This window comes from Pinus tabuliformis, chromosome 6 (assembly GCF_031772625.1).
Source record: "Pinus tabuliformis cultivar Carrire ecotype Pingquan chromosome 6, CPIR1, whole genome shotgun sequence".
NCBI classification, from domain to species: Eukaryota; Viridiplantae; Streptophyta; class Pinopsida; order Pinales; family Pinaceae; genus Pinus; species Pinus tabuliformis.
This window is the reverse complement of record NC_142292.1, coordinates 346,843,015-346,862,572: the sequence shown is the minus strand read 5'-3', so window position 1 is coordinate 346,862,572 and position 19,558 is coordinate 346,843,015.

Genomic DNA, 19,558 nt, shown 5'->3' with positions numbered 1-19,558 from the left:
CACCTATATATGCCTCATTTTAGTCCTATTTTGCATATTCAAGTAACTAAATTAATTTTTTCAACTCTTGTAAAAATTGGGTTTTAAGAGTAAATTTGGACTGCATTAAAAATTCCCGTAATAACTTCATGGACGTGATATGTGCAGGAAACTTGGGCAAGATCTGAGCACATATTTGGAAAGCTTGGGATCCACAGATGAAGGAACACTTATTGGTTCAGTCAAACTGAGCAAAAACAGGCACGGTCAACGCTAGTCAAACTTGACTTGTCATTCAGGAATCCCTAGTAAAAAGGGGCAGATTTATTATTTTGTGGGATTTTTCCTGATTTTGTGAACGAGACTTGATGAGTTTGACCCGTATGGATCGATTAGGATTGATAAGGCTGTTATAGCAAAGTTTGTTTATGATTTTCTTATTTAAAAATAGTTTATGGACCATTCAAGAGGTGAGTGAGTGTAATTTTGTATTGAGATTATTGGAGGCTTTTGAGATAATTTGAAGAATCATTTCTACTGTTTTATTTTCTATTCATGTTGTGGATGATTTATTACATTAGCGGTAGCTAAAGAGTTCTTTAGGTGTACAAGGCAAGGTTGGAGGGCCCCCATACCCAGCTAAGTACACTTTAGTTAAATTTTGTATAAATTAGCATAGTTTTGATCCAATATTTCTTGTTTCAGTTTTATGATTTAGTTACTTAGATGTGTTATGATTTCTGTATGATTTTTGGATGATTTTGGTTTAAAATCTAATTTGTGTATGAAAGGACAACCAAGGATTTAAGTTAAATTCTCTTTCTATCAAATTATGAATCACAACTAAAAATCATCCTTTTGTGTTTCTTGATTTTTTTTCTTGAATTCTAGTTTATGATTTGATGCAATTGTGATGTTGTTGGAGTAGAACTATGAGGAAGGACAACCAGGACCTCCTAAGTTAGGAGCCTCTTCTCTTGCTTTCTACACATCACAAATTGCTGCTCTTTAGTTTTTCTTCTTGAGGACAGTACTGTGGGGAAGGACAACCATGACCTCCTAAGTTAGGAGCCTCTTCCTTCGCTTACTGCATCTTGAATCGGAGACTTTTTAGTTTCTTTAAACTTATAAATTATTTGTAATATGCATTTACCTTAACCATTGAGATTTTTCTTCCGAAATTGACTTTACATGAAATCCATATACTTTGGACGTGCTTCCAAGTCTACAAACCCAGATTAACAAGTAAAACACCTACGTTAGTTTACTTAGTAAATTGACCTAACACATTGCATAACCTAAAAGGAAGAACCATGTAAGAAGTGGTACCCTAGGGACAAGTGAAGGTGGTTTTATCGTGGTCGTCTGGGCTAATCTGGATCTGATTGTAACCACTGAATCTATCCAGGAAAGAAAAGAACTTCTTTCCCGCCATACCATCTAATACTTGGTCAATGAAAGGTAGAGAGGAATGGTCCTTTTTTGTGGATTTGTTTAACTCTATGTAATTCACACAGATCCTCCACTTACCATTTTTCTTTGGAACCAGAACCAGAGGAGACATCCACTCACTATTTGAGATGGGGTAAATGAACCTTGCATCCAAAAACTTTGCAGTTCTTCTTTCACTATATCTTTGAGGGTTGGGTTCATTCTACTCTGAGGTTGGTGCACTGGCTTCCAACCTTCCTTGATGTAAATGTGGTGATTACACACCGAAGGATGCAATCCCTTCATTTCCTTGTAACTCCAGGCAAAGGAATCTAGATGCTTTCTTAGCATGTCACATAACTCCTCTTCCTGTTGTACATAGAGATAGGGGTTTATTTTCAATGTTCTTTTTGGGCCAAATTTTATCATCTTGACATGAGTAGGGCTTGATTCAGCTAGGCATAGATCAGTCCAAGGGTTATCTTCAACTTTCTTCACTAACTCCTTAAGAGACATGGTGTTGGGGGGCTGATTTTGGAGGATTTGCTCATTTAGGTCACCTTCATCAGGTTTCCCCCCTCCTATAGTAGCATCTAGGGTATAGATTGGGGAAGAGTATACTTCATCTTCTTCCTCCTCTTCTATCCATAAAGGTAAGTCATGCTCTAGATATGGTTGAGCAGGAGCGTACAAGACCAATTTTTTGGACAAATGCCAATTTTTAATGGTTATATTCCCAACCCTGCAACTTATGTAAGCATCAGTAGTGGCTAACCATGGCCTTCCAAGGATGAGAGGATAACCGTTGAACTTGGTATTAGGTTTGAGAACTAAGAAGTCAACAAGGTATTTCCAGGAATCAATGGATACCATCACATCCTCAGCAACTCCCTTAGGAGCTATTGTGGACCTGTCCACAAGCTAGAATATTGTTGTGGTCTTTCTTAATGATCCATGGAGATTCAATTTAATCATAGTATCCTTAGTCATTACATTGATGGTAGTCCCAAGATCAATCAAGGTATGGGGTAATTTGATGTCATCGATGTGTACATCTACCACAGGACTTCCAGGATCTAGATACTTTGGGAAAATCACCCGCCCCAACATTAAGTCGAATAGTTGTCGAATGATATTAATGGTAGGGGTGTCGTTCTTTCGCCTCGCAGGATGTTTGAAACATTGCTCCTTGATTAAATTTTTTTAGATGGGGACATCGTTGATAGCTTGGAGAAGTAGGATTTTAACACACATGTTTTTCAATTCACCCAGAAGTTCAGTCTCTTCTAGGGTGTGCTGGACATGATGGATTAATCTCTCAGGAAAAGGAGGTGGATTTGATTGAGAGATAATCTCCTCCTTTTCCTCTTTACACTCCTCAGGTGGAGATGGAGTTTGATTATCCGAAAGAACTCTTCCAAACCTCAGGTTAATTTCTTGAATTTCCACAATATAGGCAGGGTAAGATGCTTCTCCACTATAGACCTGTCGTGCCTATCTATTGTTCGGGTTTGGATTTGGTTGAGTAGGCATCTAAGGTTTCTTAGGTGGAGAAGGGTGTAGTAGTTGTGGTTGAGATGGAGGTGGAGGCAGTAAAGTTGGAGCTTGGTTGTATGGGGGCCTCCACCCTTGGGATGGTGCATTCCACTGAGGTTGTGGAGGAGCATATGGCTGAAATGGTTGGTTGGCAAGTTGGGAATGGTATTGAGGTGCAAAAGACTAGGGAGAAGGTGTGGACCAGGAAGGATGAGTAGGAGGGCACCAAGGGGGAATGGATGTATTTTGGTTAGGGTTGTAATATGAATAGGATGCCCCTTACATGCCTTTTTGGTATGGTCAAGGTCCTTGAGGCCTCCTTTGGTTGATATAACAGAGTTTTTCAATCACCCCTTTAGTTCCATGATACACAGATTTTAGTCTAGGCAGAGAAGGGCACTTTTCTGTGGAGTGGTTTTCCTCACAGACCGAGCAAAACTCTATAAGATTTAATGGAAATTTGTTCCTAGGGTGCATCCTGGTGCATTTAGGGCAGAAGACAACTAAGGCTCTCTCTTCTTCCTACTGCTTCCTCTTGATCTGCATGGTGTCCATTTGTAGAGCAAGGGTATGCAACATCTCACTCTTAAAGTCTTCCAACATGTTCCCAATTTCACTTTTGATGGATGTGTTGGAGGAGGATGAATAGGCCAAAGCTTGACTAGCCCTGCCCTTCTTTCTAGCTTCCCTAGAATGATTTTTGAAAAATTCCTTGATATCATCATAGGGTAACTAATAGATGTCCCCTCATGACAATAGGTTTAGGGTTTCTAGGATATCTTCCCCAATCCCTCTAAGAAGGACTAGTTTGAGCGATTCAGGATCAAGGGTGCACCTGGCCCTTTTGTAGCTAAGTTGGAACCTTTCCTCATAATCTTCTAAAGATTCATCACGTCCCAAGGTCATTATAAAAATTTCCTCTTTGGTATTTTTGGACCTATAGTTGTTCCTATACTTATTATTGAAGGCTTGTTGCATCTAAGCCTAGGTGGTGATGTTTCCCCAAGGTAAACTCATGAACCAGCGCAAGGCTACATCTTTGAGGGTGGATGGGAACAATTTCAAGTTCTGGTCCTCATAAGTTCTGCATATGATAGCAAACTTGAACACAAAGGTATTCAGGTCATCTGAGGTCAGGCCATGGAAGTGAGGAAGGGAAGAGGGGCTTATGCTTTTCATCCTATCTTCCCCATTAGTTTATCTGATCGAAAAAGCACCCTCAGCTCTATTCTCAGCTCCTTCTCTGTCTCCAATCCCATTTCTATTTTCAGCCATGGTGTAGGTTGGTGGAATGGTCTCTTATTCTTCCTCGATAGGCTCTTCAAAAATCTCTAGTTGTTCACCTAATGGGTCCTCTAGCTCACGATCATCAAAGACGAGGGAAGGTTGGATATTTGATGCGGTGGGGGTATTTGGAATTTTTTTCCCTAAGTTGTCTCTAATCCTACGAGACATGAAAGGAGTTTGTTTTTTTCTTTTTAGGGATTTTTCAAAACTACTTGTAGAATGGAAAGAAAGCAAAACAAGATTGCAACTACTCGATGAATGGAACTACTTGCAGAATTGGAAAGAAAACAAAATATTGCAACTATTTTCTGAATGGAACTATTTGTAGAATTAGAAAGAAATAAAGAAAGAAAGAAAGCGTAAATCACAGCTACTTAGACACCTCCCTGACAACAATGCCAAAAAGTGATGACCACCAGTATTGCAACAAGAATGCTGCAACTCCTCGGGCTACCGACTTTACTTCATCAACCTAGGGTTCGTACAAACTTGGAGGTGACAGTGCTGTATACACAGTAGATGCAATGGTCTACTCTTGTCACTTTTCAACTGGGCGATAGATCACTAGGGTTTTTTAAACCAGTCTTTTATTGACTAAAAGGAATCTGACTACCAAATGGAGAAGGGAAAATTATCCTTAATGAAAGAAAAGGAATGCTTCCTACTTTAAGGAATGAAAGACTGAATTGGAAGATGCTATAAAGTGACATGAAATCATCTAGCTACACATTTACACATTTTGCTTGCAAAAGAAACCTAGCTTAACCTTGTTTATAACATGTGATGATCTAGACTAACTGAGCATGGAATCTGATCTAAGAAGTATTATGACTACTGCATGCATGTGCTAATTTAGAAATTTCAGAAAAATCCTTTTTGGATGTTTAGTTTTATGAATGCAAATGATAATTTTCACTTGTTCTTTGGCAGGGGAGACAGGTATGGAGGGAAAGGTATGGACTAGTCTCAAGGGTATGGAAGCTAAGTGGAGGCCTGATCTAAGCTCAGATGACAAGTTTTTCTAAATTCGGGCTTAAAACAGGTTGCTACAGGGTTTCCTATAGTACTACTACAGGATGCCCTATTTTACTAGAAGAAATAGGCCGAAAGCTTAGGAGATGGTAGGAAAGGTAGAATGAAGTGTGGGAAAGGTGTCTGATGGGGAACTAAGGCATGGAGGAAGTGAACACTATCCAAGGCTTAGTCAGATGCTTCAAGATTGTTGGATTTGCTTAATGGAAATGACAACTCTACTTACAAAACAAGAATTCAAATTTAGGGTTTAGTGGACCTTGGTAGCATGGGTGGGTAGGACTTGGATGAGGCGAATGAGATGAGGTCTCCTTGCAAATTAGAAGCTCCAGCAACAACACACACTCTTGTATTCATTTATGCACAAACTCATCTATACATGGAAAAGATTTGTTGAATGGAGGAAAACAAAGTTATTATTAGCTAATGGCTAAGTTCATGAATGGAAGTGCTTTTAAACCATAGTAAAACTTAAGAGACCAAAATGAAAATTGCAAATAATTCTAAGAAACTCAAAGACAATGATCTATTCAACAAGAAATCCTAGATTATGCAGTAATCAACCAAGAAATCTGTTTTTGGGCTGTGTGAATGGAACCCTCAAGTCATCATGATCCTATAAGGAAGATGAGGTGAAATCCACTATCACAAGGTTTTTTGAAGTGTTTATAGTCACTATGATACCAATGATCTAACTATCCACAAATGGAAGCAAACTAATTAATCATCCAAATACTTGTAGATTAACAAAACCAAAATCACTTCAACAACTAACTATGAATGTAATCTAAGCATACATGTACAAAAAGAGGAACCTTTGTTGCTAGGGTTGGGCCCTAACCCAAGAGATTTAGCCCTCTGAGTCAACTCAGTGATGGATTAAGGGAATGCTTCTCATTTTCATTAAAATATCAAAAATATATAAGAGTCATCAATCACAATGTCTTAGCTGGAAAGTGCCTCTTGGCTACAAAAAAATTTGAATCCCAATGAGGCTCCTTCTTATTTATACAATTGAAGCTACCAACAACTTTCTTAAACTTAGGGAGGCTTGGCTCCCAACTCGAGATCAACTGGTCTTCAACTATCACTGGCTTGGCTGCCAATGGCCTTAATGGATTGGCTGCTTGTAACTTCGAGCTGATGAGATCTAGTGGAGGAATCTTCGAGCGAGTGAGGAGTTAAGGAGCGAGATCCAATCTCTTAAAATCCCTCTTGCTTTTCTACTTCAAGTTCCTGCACTTTAATTAGACAAAATTTGGTCCAAAACCTGCAATCAATGCACATTAGACCACAAGACATGACATCTCATCTTTACCCTTCTCACTAAGAAAAATATAACAAAACATGTAAAGAAATGTGAGAAAATTTGATTTTAATAAGCTGGAGAGTGGCATTAAGGTCCATATAATTTACCCATTGATGAGACTCATCACCACCCTTTGCTATTCATGTGGTCTTTAACCTTCGTGTGTTTTCATGCACACACATAACTGTTAGGTTCTAACAAATCTTAATGCATAATTAATTTTATCACCATGGCTTATTTATGGAAATCTACTGGTGTATAACTAGTTGCAACGTTACACCTTAGTTAGTGCATTATTATCAATAAAATAAAAAGCATAATTAGTGCCATTCTACCTACATACAAAAACACATCAAACTATACACACAATCAATCCATAACAACATTTAGGTTTTTAATGATTATCATGAGGCTTTAAGGCTTCATTGGGCTTCAAAGGTCTAGTGTTGAACCTTCGCTTAGTTTCTTCAGCATTAGATTCCATCTAGTCCAAGTGTTGAACCTAGAATATCCGATACCACTCTGTGACGTACCCCTACCATCCAAAGCCTCGACTAAGGTTAGGAGGAGGTAGTTACTAGGCTTACCCAACTCCCATTGTCACGTGATGGAAATAGGGACTAAATTTATTTGACTTTCTTGAAATAAGAAATGGATGAAATTGTTGTGGTTGTCTCGTCAAGGGCTTTCCAATGATATAAATTTTTTCTCCAATCTACTTCCTGGATTGAAAGATATGGCTGATTAAAGTTTCGACCAATTAAACTATGCCATGCCATCAGACCTGCCATATGGTGCCCATGCGGTCCCCACGTGGCATCCACGTGGCTATTAACTGACATGCCACATCATGGCAAGTGGTAGCTACTGACCCACACATACGCCATACCCTTTCAACCAATGATCACCCCCACATGGACATAAGAGAGTGAAGTGGGTGCTAGCCCCTCCCTAGCCACATCACCCCGCTACATAGAACCCTGACGAATCTCCACACTGCTCCTTGCAAAACTACCGCAGGCATTCCTTTCAGGTTGCGTGGATATTAAATCTCACTATAATGCTTAATAATAAGGCTTAGACACCCACCTTTAGACTTATACGCAGAGTGACAATGCCACGTAGCTTAAACCCCACTAAACGAGCCCCACACATTGAGTCACACCAGGGCTTAGACCATGGCCATTCTATCATTCCCTTCATCCAAATCCTCTAGAGTATGGGATTTGGGGTGGTGTCATCATTCATCACTCCTCTGTGGATTGGTCCCACGTAATATTTGATTTCCCTACCATTCATGGTTTTCCACCATAAGCAATTTGGGGATTTTTAGCCTTGTTAGCTTACACACTCACCATGCCACGTTGCTTGACATTTTAAACTTTATGGGGCTTTCCAAACCTTCCTTTGAAATATTTAGGGAGTGACCTCTGGGATAAACCTCTGAGGTCATCTAACGACTATGAGCGTTCATCCCTCGACGTCCTAGATCTCCCATGCCAATGCGTTTGGTCACTGCGCAAAGTCACTTGGCTTACTCATCTTGTGTTCCCTGACTCTTCCAAGCCCTGATCTTCCAACCCAACAACTTAAGAGATATGTGAATTTCTTGGTCCGTTCAACCCTTAAAACTCGATCACAGTGGCTCTATTATGAAAGGGCCTACTATGGTTTAGTACCCACGCCCTTATACTATTGAGACTCAACCTTGTCTGATCCATATGCACACAAATATGCCTCAACTTCAACCCGGTGGTTTTCAAGGGCTCTTCCATTAACACCTGCTATATATAACAATTTCTCTCTCTTTCGAGCTTACAATAACTTGACCTAACTCGGCCTGAATAGCAGACACACACACATATGAATGCTAATCCTTCTAAGTCTGCAATTTATAAACCAAGGCCCATTGGCCTCATCATTTCATATGGTCATTCAATCAATTAACAAAGGTCGTCTACCTCCTCACACACATGTCATATGTACTAATCCACAGACTTAGGATAATTACAGGAATAACAATTTTAGACAGAAGATAATCAAGAGCATTTCCACATAGGAATTCCACATTCGTCATTGTTAACATATGCCAACCATTAACACAATGAACCAATACACCAACATGTCAGTGTTAGTAATTATTCATTAACAAATATTTCTATCTCTTCATGCTCTATAGTCTTAAGCTATTTCAAGCTTAGAATATTTTCAAGAAATGATTCATTTCATAAGATCATTACACAAAACATTAACATTTCTCATTTATGCAAGAAATAACACTCCTCAACATTAACATAACATTATCTTGATGAAAATAAAAAAGACATAATAATAACCACAAGAATAAAACATATGAGTGTACTTATCTTATAAGATATATAACAATTGAGAATGGGAATCTAACTCTCCACCCAACCATAGACAAGCCGCATAGCCACTATTACTTATAGGTGTCACCCCTGAGCCAAATTCTAGTGCTTGAGGTGGAGTGATTTTTATGGGAAACTTCAACCAATATAGATAAGTAAAATAGGATATCACAAGGAAAAAATATCTTCATCCACTAGCCACACGAGCTTCCACTCAGTCTCTTTTGGTTCTTCAAACAACATCAACATCCATGCTAGGATATCACCGTACAAATATTTTCAACTCTTTTTTAAGGGAAGATAGTCCAAATTGAGGAAGGTTAATTAGTCGATAAACTACTGATAGGTAAATACATCACCTATCCAGGTGGTTAATCAGTGAGTCAAGCATCGAAGCTTCAACCCCAAGGAAACTACTGGTGGTTCATCATCCCTCAAAATCACCTGAGTGTTTGCTCCCACTCCAGTAGGTTCATCAATCCACAAGATTCTAGTGGATTCTTCAACCTTATAGACAAGTCACTGCTCTCTATATTTCATTTCAACTTACAAGCCTCTTTGAGGGTTATTCAACTCGTTTATTCTCTCCAGAGTTGGATTATTGTAAACTTTGATCTTTGCCTTCTCTGCGGTCTCACCTATGCCTTTGGAGGAAATTTCTGCATCGCTCTTCTCTAGTGGCCAATGTATTCTCTCTATTCTCTCGCATGAGAGAGAGAGAGAGAGTGCCCTTCTCTTGTTTCATATGCATATCCTCTGTGTGATTGTGTGGGAATCATGCCCCAAACAGACTAACCATTTGTCCTTTTTTTTCCTAGCTCCATGCCAATCAACCACTCTGGAAAACACAACCCATGCTTCCCTTTCAAATTTTTGTCCTTTCTTGCTTATAGCTAGAGCTATAGGATACCCATGTATGTCCTCTTCTCTTAAGTTAAATTTATTTCCCAGTCAACCCATTTAAAGCCACTCAATTGACCAGGATTGATATTTTAAACAACAATTCCCTCAAGCAATCTAGAATCTATGTCCCTTTCTCTCAACATTTAATTAATCACAATTCATTTACAATGGGAAATTTTTTAACTAGGGGATGTCACACTAGCCTACCCTTAGTCGATACAATTTATTCAAAGAGACAAGGGGGTGAATTGGAACCAATTCCTTCAAATTTGGACTGTCAAAGTTATGGACAAATTTACAAGATATTGCGTTTGATTATTTTTGGAGGAGATTAGTTGGAAACAACTTAAGATTTGATTACATTGGATTGATATATCATGAAACCATCTTAGGATAGATGAAGTTGTTTTATTTGCTAATTGGTCACTCTGTTTGGATTGTTGTCAGCCAAAGGTCACAACAAGAAATGCCTTCTTGGAAGAACCATGTGTACCTCCCAATCCATGAAATTTTTGGAGAAACTGCTCATAAGTCACCTAATCGGGGATGTTCTAAAAAAATTGATGTATCATATTTTTCTATATTCATCTTCTTTTTTCTAGAAATCGTGTTGGAAGTTAGTTACTCAATTATAATCGGTACGAGTTGTGCTATAGATGATGAGATGGATCCTAATTGAGTTCACTTGTGTATGAGTTAGGTAACATAAAACCATGTCAACATACTTGTCAACAAAACACATGTTCTATAATTTCTCCTGGACTTGAATAAGTATGCAAACTTTGGAGGCTATTACAATTTCTACATGAAAGCTACAAGGACAAAGCTAGGAAATCCATCATTAATAAAACCAACAATAATCCTTTCTAATTCATCAAAAATAAAGTAAAATAATGATAATTAACTACTTTAACATTCATAATCTTAATGTGACACATTCACAAAGAAACACAATAAGACATGTAATAGATAGGCAAAGAAGTGTGAAAAAATGACTAAAAAATAGTTGTATAGAATGGTGAAGAAGGTGACAATTTGGGGACCCAAAAATAGTCGTATACTAGGTTATATCAAACCATTGTCCATGATCTCCTTTGTAGAGGGAGTGTTTAGCTACTTGAATTACCTTTTCCCACGTTTGTTTTTCCAAGCCCCCATGTTTTCCTATTTCTTTCTTTACATAGCTTGTTTAATAGGCTTCATTGAATATCATGTAATAATGATATAACCATTTTAGTGATGAGAAATTAATTGCTTCATGAGTGTCAATATGTTCTTAGAGAGTTCCTTCTACTTTGATAGTCATGATATGAATGGATACTCCTAGGGACGAGTGGCTATATAAGAGGAGGGTAAAGCTCAAGCTACAATTTGGATATTTTTGGATTTACATCCCTTTCCATTATTTTGCATTTTGATATTTGTCGTATGTTTTTAATTTTCTTACAAATTCATCAAACTCGGGTATATACAACCCCTTTTTCTCATAGGACAAGGTCAACAGGGAACCAACATGAGCAACTGACAATAACTAATCAAAATATGGGATCATAATGGAGTGGGGGGGATAATGATAAGTGTTAAGTATGGATAATATGGAACAATACCATCATCAGAGTCTCTTATTTGCGCCTCTCCTAGATAGTGAAATAAAGATACTATGGAAGGTCACACTGGACTAGGGGCAAGTGATAACCACCAAGGTGAAGTAAGGAAACAAGTATACAACCAACATCAGTCTATTATTTAGTTGAACTTGTGATCCATGCTAGAATTCCTTTACAAAGTAAATGAAAGCAATTGAATACAAAAATGGTTAATGTACCTTACAATAGATGACCCATATTCATCAGATGAGTAAGCTATATGAATGAATACACTAACTAGATAGTAGATGAGAGGCATCTAAGGCTGGCTAACTATGGACAATTGTAGGGCTACTAGTTGGCAATTTCATCTTATAAGAAAAAAACTATCTTAGGGTTATCCATACATGTGGGTGGGTAACAAGGGGAGTTTCCTCTCTAGATGTCATTCACTATAATTTATTGTTTGTTTGAGCCATGACTCTCTGCCATGGGTCGTTTGACCTTCGAAACCCTCTCCTTGTTGGTGAGCAAGTCAACATCCCTTCAATAGTTGCACACTTTCTTTTCACTAAATAATGATACCTAGAATACCACCCACAATCTTGGTTAGAATGATGTTTGACTTGGGTTTTTGGGAATGAGTCATAAGTGGAGAGTATTTTCTTGATAATGTGTTTAAACTTGAATTAACCATTTTAGTGCCCCAACCATATTTTTTGATTTAAAGCCACTTGCATTTTTTATTTGAGAATGCAACAAGATAGAATAGGGATCCATGTTGATGAAATGGATAGACTCTTAGTATACTATTTATGGATGACCTTCATGACCCATACGTGGAATAACTCCTAATCTTTCAAAGAGAATCTAGGAATTATGCACCATGATACTTTATTTTGCAAACCAAGAAAACTCAATCTATTAATTTATGTTGTATTCAAGTTACTTGTGGATGAATGTCTGATTTGTTGATCTCCCCAAATCGAAAACAAAAAGGCAACCATCCATTGTTATAAATATATTTTCTGTATAAGGTTTAGCACGTAAAAATTCACTTTCCAAAAGTTGAATCAAATAACAATTCAAAGTTGTGTTTAAAAGGATAACAAGTCTCCTTCTCTGCATCAAGCTCAACCACCTATTCTTCTATCAAGGCATTCTCAAGCTTGTTCTTTTTAATTTCATCTTTAGAAAATAATTCAAAATAACATATTTGGTTTTTAGCACATGCTTTTAAGATGATTAACCCTAAAATCTTTAGTCTTGAGTTCAAATTCAAGTTACTCATTTTTTAAACTACCCACAACTGTTTTCATCTCAACCTCATCAATTATTCTCATCAAGAACCACATGCAAAGTTGCATGACCTTATTGATCATTCCTATCCCAATGAAAACTATGTTAGACATACAACACCACTCATTTCTCTATTGGAAATTTTGTGTTTATCTTTGCATGCTAACTTCTCTTCTACCCACAACACCAATTGATAGACTTCCTCAACTATAATTATCTTGTGCATGCTCATGTCAGCTTGGACCGCAAATTTCATCCCATCCACATTTCTTGAGACCCTCTAGTTGTTGCCCTCATCATGCCATACATGCATATAATTCCTAGGTATGCTCCTCAGCATTTTAATCTATTTGTCACAAATTTTTCATTTGTCCAAAATACACTTTCTTATATTTGATTGGAAAAAATGGCACTTGACTTGGACACCGTTATCCATCTTGCCTCACTTCTCATCCTCTCCTTATCATGCTGAACTTTCTTACACTACTTAAAATACCACTAAATATTTGTGTGCCCTTTTAACATGGTAATATTGAGCTTGACCTTGTTTGGATCCTCTGGTATAAAAACTTTGAATTTTCTTTTGATTGTTTTGTTTGGAAAAAATATCAAAATTGGAAACACTAAAAATAAGAAAACAATAGAAAATGATTGTACGAAGAATATGTGATTGATTACTAACAATATAAAATTCAATGCTATATCAGTGATATCTTCAATAACATATTTAACAACATTAATAACATGAGAAAATCAAAACAATAACGATTAATAGTGTACAAATGCATCCCAAATCCTTACCAGAAATATGAATATATCTTGAGAAGCATGGGCACCAACTCAGGGCAAACCCAAGGCAACATGGATGTTTCTCTTGTCCCAAAAGGTATCCTCAAGCATATTTGCAATGACACACTTCCCAAAAGGATTTCCATTCTAATGTCAAAAGTCCTCTTTATAATGAAAACTCCCATATTTTTACTGAAGTAGAATCACTAAAAAAGTTAAACTAATTATCATAAATAGTCTTAATGACAAACTCACTAACCTTTTTTATTAACTCATACATTTTTCTAATTATAATGATTGACATATCTAAAGTAATTGGCCTAGTTAAATTGAGTAACTAATTTTTTTGTTAGCTCCAATAATTATAATGGTTGACTAACTAAATTTTGGTTTTTGGATACCAATAATATTGTTGAAGTTTATTGTTGAACTTGATTATCCTTCAATATAGTAATAGTGATCCCCACCTTGAATTTATTTTCCCCCAAATCTGTTGTAGTGTTGATTGTTGTAGGATCTTTGAGACTTCCCATGTCACCTCTTTTGTTGGCAGATATTTTCTTTTCTCGGTAGCAATCCATAGGGGCTAATTCTTGGTAGACATTTGCATATTTTTTCAAGTGACTTGAACTATCTTTGTCTTGTAGAATGCTCATAATTGTGGGTTTGATTCAAGAACTTTTTGCAAAATAGTTTTTTTTTTTCTCGGTAAAACTATTCTATTCTATTATATTATGTACAGGAAAGCATTACAAGCAAAGATTCAAGTTGCCTAAGGCCTACTGTGGCTCGTTGGGTTAGCATTTCACATCTCAGAGTTGGCCCTCGCAGGGGCCTCGTTTCCAGAGAGAGCCTCTTCCATATCATGACATGACATAACATTGTTCACAATCCAAACAAAAATCGCCCACGCAGGGGCTTCGGAACAAAAATCCAACCCTCGCAGGGGCGTTAGAAGACTGACAGCACCCTTACAGAACCTACTGACATAACCAGAGCGTACATAGACATGAATATAAACTAGAGAGACACAAACATAGACATATGACCTATACCCGACACAGACAGGAACGAAAGACCCATACCAGACCTGAACAAAAGTGGAGAGCGCCAGAGTGTGCCTTTGGACGCTAGTCCTCCGGCTTTTCCTCGATAATTCGGCACCATCCGTAGTGTTCGGGGAAGCCGTCCCATTCTTCCCCTGCGTCCCTCTTTGAAGTCGACGCCTCCTGCTCCTGAGGTCGTTTGGGAGTCTGCTCAGGTACCCCCACTGGGTCTTTCTCGATTTTTCCCGGCTGTTCGCCTGGGAGCTCCTCCTTGCTGCCCGAACCGCCTTCATCTTCCTGAAAATCCTCAGTGAATAGAACCGAGATGTGTGCATTGATGCGGGAATTGTCCCTCGAGCTGCCAAGTGTGAAGATGGTAGACCCGAACGCTGGGAGAGAGTGCTGTCCAGCACTGGTATTACCCATCTCCATGTGTTGACTTGCCTGGATAGAAGTGGCCCCTGTCCTTCTGTGACAGTAGCAGCAGCAGCAGTGGTGGTGGGATTCCTCACCAGGGTGGCGAGAAGAACCTCCTCGAGCGGACCCTCTTCTGCTGAGCAACCGTTGCCTGGGTCTAACCATGTTTGCAGGGGAGCTGGTGGTTTGAAGCTGAGCGGCGAATGGACTCTTTCCCGAATTGAGTCGCCCCTCAACAAAAATAAATCCTCTCGCCACAATTCTGAGACGAAGCTCACCAGAACAGAAACAACAGACAACAGAATATACCAGCTCGCGACTTCCCTCGGCCTCCTGAAAGCCGGCTGGATCCACAAGAACTGCCGCGTGAATGATAAGATTGCCCACGGGAGCCTGAGCTGCGTGATCCTTGCTCTGAGCAGGGACCTGCAGCATACCCTCCTCCATCTTAAACCGCTTGAAATTCTCTTGAAACCTGAACTCTTTAACTGCCCTCTGCATCCTCCCCATTTCACCTTGCGCAGCATTGAATGCTCTGCGATCGCGTCTCCTTCCTTAACTCTTCGGCGGCGAGAGATATTGAAATTCCAGATGAACACGAGGCAGCACATGTCATACATGTGGCTCCTCGCCGCCACTCGTACAAACACCCGCATCCGGGAACTTTTTGCAAAATAGTTATATTACATGAAAAAATCAAATATTCTTTTGACATGGTTACCAACCAGCTAAATAGTTATATATGAAAAATTAAAATTTATTTTGACATAGCTAACAATCAACTTCACTTATGTGATTAGAAAAATGCTTTTGAAAATGACATCAATTATCATCAAAGCATTTATGGCATATAACCAAGGGTGTTTGGTCATGGGGAACTTATTGTTCTCTAAAATATGATAGTGAGCATTTTTGTTGCTAGAAGAAATCAAGTGCTTTGAACCCATAATAATCCAATAACTTGTCAACATGATTTGTTTTTTTCAAAGAAAAAAGTATAATGTAATTTATTTAAAAGTTTGAAAAGTATATGTCACATTTCATTACGATGCATGCACATATTCCCTTGTCAAATTGTTCAAGATTCCAACTAAAGGAACCTTTATATCAACAGGTAACAAACCAAAACTAAACATGAGACTTGTAGATTGTCAAAAAATTCCTTACAACAACAGGTTAGTGTAGAAATGCCAACCATAAAAGCTAACACTAATACTTAAATATCATCATGAAATAGATAAAATACTTTAAAAAATATAGTACAAGGGATTTCTTTGGAGATCACATCCTTAAATTCCTACAACTTCAGACTTAGTTCTTAGTAACCCCTTTGAGAAATTGTTTGCATCTATATTCTATTCATGAAAAACATGTGTGAAGTATAGTTTTCATACCTAGTACTTGATATATTTTGCCTTTCATGCATAAAATTTTTCTCAATTATTTTTGCTAGTTCCTAGCCCTAAAGACAAAGAGAAGAAATGTGAATAGGAGAGGTAAAGTCTACTCCCACTCCACATTTTCCTAGTTTTCTCCACAACTTTGATACCAATGATATAGAGCTTGGGTTTTATCAGACACCTAGGGTATGCTATCCCTTTAATCTCCATGCACGTTGCTTAGATGAGTGACTTATGTTGTGGTGAGTATTGTAGCCATGCTAGTCAATTAACTAGTCATGAAGCCTGGGCAATGAAATATTATGAACACTGATTCAACCAAGCAAATACCATTATATTGCATACACATTTCATTATGTAGTCCTACATGATGCTAGAGAACATAAGAGAATGCCAAAGCTACGTAAGGGTAAGTATGAGGCATTCACATAATCATGTCAAGGAACAATAATAAGAGGAAAAGAGAGCCAAAATGGTAAGTGTGAGGTGCATACATAATGATTCTTTAAGGTAAGTGTGAGGAATTCACATAAAATTGACAACACGAGAAAATAAAGAGACAAGAAATCCAAAGAAGATACCCAAATCAATGTAAAAAGATTGGCTCAAACATACATTTATTTAAAGTACAAAAGAGTGAGCTACAAATAATGGTAAAGATCAAGTGGTATCAATAATTTTTGTTTGCAATTGATATTGGATTGTTTTAGAGCATAGATGGATTATAAGGAGTTGCAGTAAATCCACAAGGTGCTGAGGCCATGATGATACTATACAAGGCAACAAGAGTTGAATACTGTTAGCTTTAGCCAAAATTTAAGAGTAGGATCAACAGGTTGCCATCAAATTTGCTACAATTATGGGCACCTTACTTCAAATGAAATGGGAAATTGTAGTACTTGAAATTGAGTGCAATATGCTCCACAACATGGTCATTAATTTGACCAAAGAGGAGTGCTCTGGGGTGTTCAACTAGGTCCAGTCAATGGATTCTAGTTGTGGCTGACCAAGAGGATGAAATGGTACATCAACTGATAGAGAATGCAGACAAGGTCAAATTGAAATTGGACTAAGCTTAAACAATTCTTGAGGAGGAAACAGACCTCCATGCTTTTTGTTCATTTTGTATGTTTTTTAAAGTAGTTAATTTTTTAGGACTTAATTGCAGAATCCGTACTTCTAGGATATACTAGGAAGTGCTATATGCAATTATATACTACCATCATTATAGGATAGTGGGCATTTTCTCTTCTGATTTTTATTTAGATATTTTTGAAGTAGATTTCTAGTGTACCCATGCTACAAGCTATGTTGAAGAATTTTGATAAAATATAAATCTTCTAATTCTAATTAAAAAAACACACATAATATAAAATGTTTCACCCAAATAATTTGGATCCTTGTAGAGTGTAGGAATTACGATGTAGATTTGTAGTTTGTCATGAAATTCTAACCAAGATCACAAGACACAAACCTACTCTACTGCTTTGTGGAAAGTAATTCACAATCTAGAACAAAATTATTAGACACGCAATACGAAATCACACACATGCAACAAGTATTTTTCCCAGGGAAAACAAACTGAAAAAACCCCAATTTCTTCTTGCATTAAATAAAAAGAATAGAGATGTATTACAATTGGTTTGCTCAACTGAGAAAAACCTGTAAGTGCATAAACTATCTCTCTTCTCACTGAAAGGCTTTGACCCAGACTTAGTCAAAATTTTCCTCTGCTTGAGCTTGTTGTGAATAAAATATATTAAATATAAATGATGATGATAATTGTAATAATGATTAGTTAATTAGTAATTAGTGTTGAAGAGGCATGTCTAAATGGGACATGAACATCCGTGAAGAGGCACCTGCCTAGTATATAAGCAGGCCCCTCACTCTCATTTGTATCATATTATCATTCATACACATTAATATATATATTCTTGTATCTCAATGGAGATCTACATATTCAAAGTCTTTTGGAGTATTTAACTTGAAGAATAAACCTTGTTCGTTCTATTTGGGATCAAAGCTATTCTATCCTCTGGTTACTAAACCACTGCACATAGCCTCGTTCTCTGATCTAGGTCTTTGACCATCGAAATTCGTCAACTTCGTTGCCGTTGAAGCGTTTTGGTACAACTTTTGGAGTTTCTCCATTTCGTCCTTGGCCATTAAAATAACTATATATATATATATATATATATATATATATAGATATATATATATATATATCTATATATATATATATATATATATATATATATATATATATATAGATATATATATATATATATATATGTTAGACTCTCTCATAAAACAATAATAAATCCAAAAATAAATAAATAAATTAAATATTCCAAGTTAGGAATTTGTGCCTAACTCTTGGGTTGTTCCTCTAAGATAGGAGTTAGTTTAGGTAACTCCTATATTGGTGTGTGTCTGGTGAGAAATTATCTCAACCAAAGGAGAAATTATCTCAACCAAAAGTGTCTAAGATAGCACGCACTATCTTGAGAACACTGTCTCTCATATATTTATTTGTAACACTATATTCAATTATTTGAATGAATGAATGAGAGATAATACCTGAGGAAGCATGAGGCTTCAGCCTTTTTCCGCCAATATTTTGTGTCTGATTTTTATGTGTGTTTTTCTGTAGTCTGTTTGAGTTAATTTCTTTTTTCAATATGTGGTATCGGAGCGGCAGATCTAATGACACCTGCGGATCCCTGAGCAGAGTGGCGGTGGCAATTCGATGGATTGGAGGAAGTGGCAGATCTGGTTACCGCTGCTATTTACGCCTCCTCCAACTAGCTCATTAGCGGGGAAGTTAAGATACCAACTTCACTGCATTCCTTCTTTATGAGGTTTTTTGCCCGATGTTCGTCAGTTAATGAGGATTTTTTGCCTGCAAATGTTTTGGAACTGTGAATGTTATATTTTTGCTCCCATATCGTGAGTCGTAGGGTGTAGATCGAAGGATCCACTGGTGGTAACTGCAGATCAAGAGATCTGACAGTGTGGATTGGGCGCTGTTTCGGTGAGCGCCAAAGGGATTGTGCGCCGATCGAGTTGATCCGTGAGATCGTGTGAATCAGCAAACGCCAAGTTTGATCCATGAAAGAGATCGAGTGGATCGACGAATGTTGAGTTTGATTCATGAATGGGATCGGGTGGA